Here is a 6,815-nt window from a genome sequence, read left to right as displayed (position 1 = left end):
GTAGAGCAGGACAGTTGGTAACAAGTGTGGAGAGCAGGATTAGGAGCTCAGGCATGTTTCAGTATTAAATGTAGATGTTAGATATGCATGTTTTCTCTTCCCCACCTTTCCTTTGTCAGTCCACACCATTTCCCTAACTCCGTCTTCCCCCCATTGGCTGCCATGTGGTTCTCTGTATTACTAACATTCAGACACCCGTGCCAACCACGGTGGGAGGGTTGATCTATTCGGCTTCTGTGGTTCGGGAGAGGGGGTCGATACCCTTTTATCCCTTAGTAGACTTGACAGTACACAACATTTCACCCTATCCTGGGTCTAGCATCTCACTGCAAAGGACACCACCAGTAGCTTCAAACAATTGATGAGGAGCTCCAGCTCTTTGCTTGACCACCTGCCTCCCGTTGTCATCTCTGCGCGATGGGCTCCCCAGCCCCAGCGGCTGGCATCTGATTCTATGATGGTGTCCGGGGATGAGCCAAATATCGCTCCAGGCCTCCATATGTCTGAACCACCACCATAGCTCTGTCCTCGCTTCGGTGGAGATCGGCACCCTTTGTTCGTATGATAACCCTTTTCCCAGGTGTTGGATCTTCAAGTGTTGTAGAGCCCTGTAATGCAATGGCCCCGGGAAAATCACCTGAATGGATGATGCTTGTCTGTCCACTGGTCTGGCCAACTACCTGAGTAACAGTTCTTCCTTCGTTAACATTGAGCCTATCTCTTTCTTGATCGCATTCACCCTGTCCATCGGTAGACTGAGCGTGGATGTCTTTGTGTCCAGTATGAAGCCTAGGAACTCTATTGTCTGCACCGGTTCCAACACAGATTTCTCCCAATTTATTAAAAATCCTAGACCTTGTAACAATTGGATTGTCTTCTCTGCATGTTCTACCAGTCTCTTCCTGTCCTGGCCCATCAGACAAAAGTCATCTAAATATATTATCAGTCTGATGCTTGTTCCCTGAGGTGCCCCACTACTGTCTGCATTAACTTTGTGATGGCTCAAGGGGCTGATGCTAGACCAAATGGGAGGCCTGTGAATTCCCACTCTGTCCTCCCCACCTAAACCGTAGAAATTGCCGATCCTTTTTCGATACTGGGATCATCAGATATGCATCTTTGAGGTCTCTCCTGACTAACCAGTCTTCCCCCTGTAAAACGTCCCTTAGACAATAGATGCCCTCCATCTTGAAATGCCTGCATACTATGAATTCATTCAGACTTCTCAAGTTTATCACCAGTCTCTGTTTCTTTTTGCCCTTGACTAAGAACATATTGCTCACAAACCCATTCCAGGAGTCGGACACCAGAGCAATGGCCCCCTTCTTTTCTAGCTCTGCTATCTCCTTGTCTAATAGCCCATCGTCTTCTCAGGTGAACCTTATGGGCCTCGGGCCTTCAGTCTGTACTGGCTCCTGCCAGAACTCTAGGTGGAAACCTTGTAGTGTTTCCTCAACCCATGCATCTGCTGATAACTCTCTCCACCGTTCTAAGAACTGTGCTGTTCTCCCCCCTACCACCGGGGTCCCTGTTATCACCAGGTGTATGTGTAGATCCGTGTTCCCTCTCTCCTGAGTTTGTCTGCTGGCCTCTGTTGCTGCCTCTCCAGCCTCTGCCTCCACCCCTTCCCCTCGACTGGACGAAGGGGTTGGGGCGGTGCTCTTCTTGGTTTCTCCAGTCATTTCTAGTATTAAAGTTGGGCCTGTAAAAGGAGAATCAGCTGGCCGAGTGGCCTCTTCTTCTGCCAACCCTACCGAAAACCTTGTGGTCAAAGACTCTCTTCAGTGATGCCTGCGCCTTATCTGTTGTGGTGTAAGTATTTGCAAACTTTGCAATTTCCATAATAAATGCATCTCCGAAAAGTTTTCCTCTACTGCTGGATGTTGATTCTGCAGTCGCTAGTTCGCTCATCTTGGGGTCTATCTTGACGAGGATGGACCTCCGTCACTCAGTTGTTATGGCATTATTAGCATTGCCGAGCAGGCATATGGCTCTTCACACCCAGCCCGCTAAGATCTCTGGGTCTACTTTTTGTTCCCGTAGTTTTGCTTTCTCTGCCATCTGCCAAATTTTTGGTAACGGGCCCAGGACATCTAGGAGTTTATCCTGCCCCATGAATGGCAGCATCTTCTCATCAATTTCTGGCATTTCCACCATGTTTTCCGGTGCCTGGGGCATTCTGACTGTAGTTTGCTCCTGGCTTCTTTACACAGGGTGCTACAGATTCTCTTTTTTATATAATTAGTAATCTTGTCAGGGGGTCCCACTCCACCGACCTGGGATGTATGAGAGAGTCTGGGTCGAATACCTCGCCCATTTCCTCTTCCTCTCTCTGTCTTTTTCTTTTCTTGGCAGCCTTATGCTTGTCTGGAGAGCTTGGGGAGGATGTATTTTGCTCTTCTGTGCTTTCCTCTGATATCACGTCCCATTCCTCCTCCTCTTCTAAGTCCTCTGAGAAGGACTCATCGTCTGTGTACTCCGTGCCTCTCCTCTCCCATGATCTCACTCTCATTTTACCACCTTTCCTCTTGCATGGTGTACCCGGTGGGGGGGGGGTCAGTTGCTGCAGACCTTTCAGGCTTTCTTTCTTCCCCCTTGCCCTTCACGGTATCTCATCTGGGATTCTCCCCTTAGGGCCTCCCTCCCTTGGGAGAAAGTAATAAGGTCTTCCACCAAGCTCCTACCTTGTGATAATCCCCCTAAACCTGCTCCCAGTAGACACTGTACTGCTCGGCCTTTGTTGGGCGCTATCTACTGCCACTCCATCCTGCTATCTCGCCTCTCCCAGTTTCTTATATCTGGACAGGTACTAGCTTGGTTCAGTTCGTTCCTTGCGGATCGTACTCAGACTCTCTCTATGCCTCCTTTTCTTTCTGCTCCTTGTGTCCTCAGTTGTAGAGTACCCCAAAGCTCTTCCCTGTCGTCTATTTTGTTTAACATCTACATATGGCCCCTTGTGTGTCTCATCCGCTCCTTCGGCATCAGGTGCTACTCCTATGCCGACGACACCTAGATACTGATCAGATTAGACCCTGGTCAGACAGTGTCGTCGTGCTTGCGGGGATGCCTTACAGCGGTTGGAGATTGGATGAACCACAATGGGCTCAAACTGAATGGGGACAAGACTGAGGTGATGGTGGTGGGTTATCCGCCCGATCCTACACTTTGGGTGTCTTCCTTCTGGCCTTCCTCCCTGGGACCCCTACCGATTCTGGTTAAGAAAGTGAAAAACTTGGGTGCGGTTCTATCTGCATCCTTGTCTATGGACCAACAAGTCTCTGCAGTCTGTCAGACTGGTCATTTTCAGCTGAAAATTCTGAGAAGAGTATTACCTCTGATCCCGGCCCCATTGTACCCTCCCATGGTTGCTGCTATGGTTCTATCGCAAATAGATTATTGCAATATATCTAGCCCAACCCAAGTGCTTGATTAAACGGCTGCAGCGGCTGCAAAATTTGGCCGCAAGGGTAGCCACAGGTTCCCCTTTTGGAGCGCACATCTCACACAACCTGCACTGGCTCCCTGTGGCTCAACGGGTTAAATTTAAGACCTTGTGGATTGTACACAATGCCATTCATGGTCAGGGTGCAGAATACCTTAAAGCCAAGTTCATGTGCTATCATCCTACTCGTCACCTTCGCTTAGCCACCTCCGAACATCTGGTTGTTCAAAAGCACAACAGAGACTGGGTTGGCGCCCGGGCATTCTCTATTGCTGCAGCAGTTTTGTGGAATAATCTCCCAGTCATCATAAAGAAAAACCCCAACTATCTGGAGTTTAGAAGGCGGGTTAAAACTTACCTATTTTGAATGTCATGGGGCTGTCTCCATCTCTCCTAGCGCCATGATGCCTTCGGGCGACCGTGCGCTTTATAAGAATCACTAACATAACATAACATATTGCCTGCTGGTATGGAGCTCATCACATTCTTCACTGGAGCTGTGCATTGTATGTAGGTTGGTTCTTTGCAGGGATCTTGGGCCTGCCCCATCTCACAATTGCAGCTAAGTGGGTCTGGGCTAGTCAATTTTACAGTTTAACTTGGGTCTGCAACCGTATAACGGTGCTTAGCACTCTATAAAGGACAGCTGCTGCCTCTTCAGATGTTAATAGGGGAATTCTCCTCCACCTACTTGTTCCTTGTTGGTATTTTCTTAGCAGCCACTAGGTGGCGTCCTTGTGTTAATTTCTCTTTGTGTCAGCCAGAGCAGCTTGTGCTCAGTCGCACTGCTGGGCGTTCCCTGATGTCGTTCTAACCTTGGCGTTAGAATAATATCGTTTGTCTCGCAGAGCGTTGTTGCCTTGCTCCTTCTTTATGTGTATTACGACTACTGAGCGCCAGAACCTCCAACAGTCCCGTCACGCTCAGTGTCGTTTCTGTACAGCAGTGCCCCCTATGAGAGGAGCAAGACTTTGCGCCCGCCGGAGCCTTAGGTCCCGTCACGGGTTCGTTTTGTATCTAATACTCTTCTACTGATTGCGGATATGTTCCGCCAAGCAAGCTCTAAGTTTTGCGTGCGCTTTCCATAGATATAAAACACATTAAACACTGTTATCCCTCATTACAGTTAATATCAATTATAATCCAAAAGTACTTATCTGGCTGCCCGAGCAGCAAAGAAAGAGGAAGGACACAGTAATGTAGAAGAAGATAAGGAGCATAGTGTGACGTGATTGGTTGAAAGCGTCACATGGTTGTATGGACATATCAAAAAATTAACTACACAGGATTCCCAAGATGGCCACTGTGGAGTGAACACGCACTCCAGGGAGCTCCCGGCCGGATAAATATTAAGGTGTACAATTAAGCAGACACGAACAATAAAAACAGCCTAAGCAAGAGGGGAGGATGAGTAACGTAACGAAACGCAGTCCGTTCTCAAAGCCCTGCTGTGTGGGAGGTGTAGTACACAGAGCGGAACAACAGTGAAGTGGCAGAAGGAAGACCACGGCTGCTGAGACCCCGCAGGGCACAGTACACCACCGCTGCATGTTACGGAGCCCAGGAAGCGGACGCCCAGCAGACGGAAGACCGCAGAAGACGGTCAGCCAAGAGGATTGTCCCCAGAGCACAGATAATAGGGGGATTAGCAAGGAGGACAGTGCGGCACAAGAAGTTGGGATCCGCAAACCACGTCCATACGCAGTGAGTCAGAGAGAGGGAGAAGAGGGAGACGTGATCGAAACCCCCGATGAGAGGTGCCGTACAGCATAGAAGCCCAACACAGGGAGCCCCAGTGTGCCAAACGGACACAGGGAGAAGAACGCACCTTCGGCAGTGCTCAGGCCCGGGTGGGCACAGCTGGAGAAAACAAAAATGCTGACAGTGGTGCACACCTGGTAACAATTGATATAGAAATTCAAATCATCATTATATGTACAGAAGAGCTGGTTTAAGAATTTAAAGGTGCGGGGGAGGAAAAAAGGCCTTGGCACAAAGCCTAAATCAGAAAAGAGAAAATAGAAGAGGACCCAAAAAGTGGGGCCCTCCCGTCCCCTGCACACTGTTTACTGATGCCACATAGGGCCTTCAAATATATGGATATAGATATATAACAGCAGTTTGTTAGTTGAGCATATAACAATTTATTTGGCAAAGAGGAAAACAAAATTTGCCAAAAGGCACATTCTGTTGTACAAAGTAATTCGTGACGTTTAACATATTAAAACAAATTGCGAAGAAGCAATAAATGATGGAGAGGTGATGCTGTCCAATTGTGGAGTGGCCGACGCGTTTCGAGGGTAACCTCTTCTTCATAAGGGCCCAATTGAACTGTTGACAACATTTCAAGGAGACAAAAAGTAAAATCTTTTATTTTATTTCCATAACAGTCAAGGACTGACTGACAAGCTGTACATAACTCGGGATGCTAGCGAGATGGTGAAGAGCAGAATACTGGAGATCTAGTATGGTGAAAAGAGTGAACTAACAGATCAAAGAGAAACACTCTATACTAATAGCTAAACACATAACAAAGGAGATGTATTGTGTGAGATCCACCTACATGGTGGGATCTAGAAAATGGCGTGATGAAGAGTCAGACAGATCGAGATAAGCCAAAAGCGGTAGTGGGTTCTAAATAGCAAGGACCACCCTTGAATAGTGAAAAAGCTGAGTCAATATGGGGAGCGTGTTTAAGAAAAAACCATACCCCTCCTGTGGACGGAGAAAGAATAACTCCAAAAGAGCGCTACTGAATAAAATAAATAATACTTAAAATAAACCGGAATTGGTTTTAAAGAATGCACTCACTCGAGTTGCGGGACGAGTAGCCAAGGCAACAGGGGCATCCGTGTGGTCAACAAGTATTCGAAACAATTATACGATGCAGGGCATCTGCAAAGAGACACGTACTGCTGGCACCTAAGTGGGGACATATACATTTCTGTTATACTGGAGAAAAATAAACCTGGGGTCTCCCAACCGGGCAAAGGGACCCAAGTAGCGGTAGCTTACCTGTACAGTGCGGGGAACACTGTTAGTGGAAACTGAAACCGGCAGGCAGTGGCTCCGCGCGGTCGTAACCTAGGTAACGAGCTGTGCTGGGGACACGCCGTCAGACGTAGAAAGGAAACTAAATAATAAACATAGAAAAGGGCATAGAAGCCGGTGAGTGAGGAATATGGAGGCCATCATGCAATGGCGCATAGTGCAAGCGTACTCATAGGGACTGACCAGAGATCAGGATAAATAAGAAAAGTAGAGTTAATATGTTCCATAATGAAACATAAGAATTCTGGTGTTCACCATCGCAACGCATTTTATAATTTTGGTTCTAATGGAACAGAAATTTGTGAATAGTACAATAATCGTT

At 47.6% G+C, this 6,815-nt stretch overlaps 1 long non-coding RNA gene across 1 annotated transcript; it reads right to left on the bottom strand.

Moving 5' to 3' along the window:
* Positions 1-5,562: 5,562 nt before the first annotated feature.
* On the bottom strand, positions 5,563-6,577 carry LOC138497619 (uncharacterized). Its single transcript, XR_011278620.1, has 3 exons — positions 6,458-6,577; positions 6,254-6,364; positions 5,563-5,773 (listed from the first exon to the last, which is right to left on the bottom strand). It is a non-coding gene; the product is annotated as an uncharacterized lncRNA (long non-coding RNA).
* Between the last annotated feature and the right edge of the window lie 238 nt (positions 6,578-6,815).

The sequence above is a fragment of the Ambystoma mexicanum genome, chromosome 5q (genome assembly GCF_040938575.1).
Source record: "Ambystoma mexicanum isolate Mex_15411 chromosome 5q, UKY_AmexF1_1, whole genome shotgun sequence".
NCBI classification, from domain to species: Eukaryota; Metazoa; Chordata; class Amphibia; order Caudata; family Ambystomatidae; genus Ambystoma; species Ambystoma mexicanum.
The sequence above is the reverse complement of the archived record's forward strand: the minus strand, read 5'-3'. Positions and strand labels throughout refer to the sequence as shown.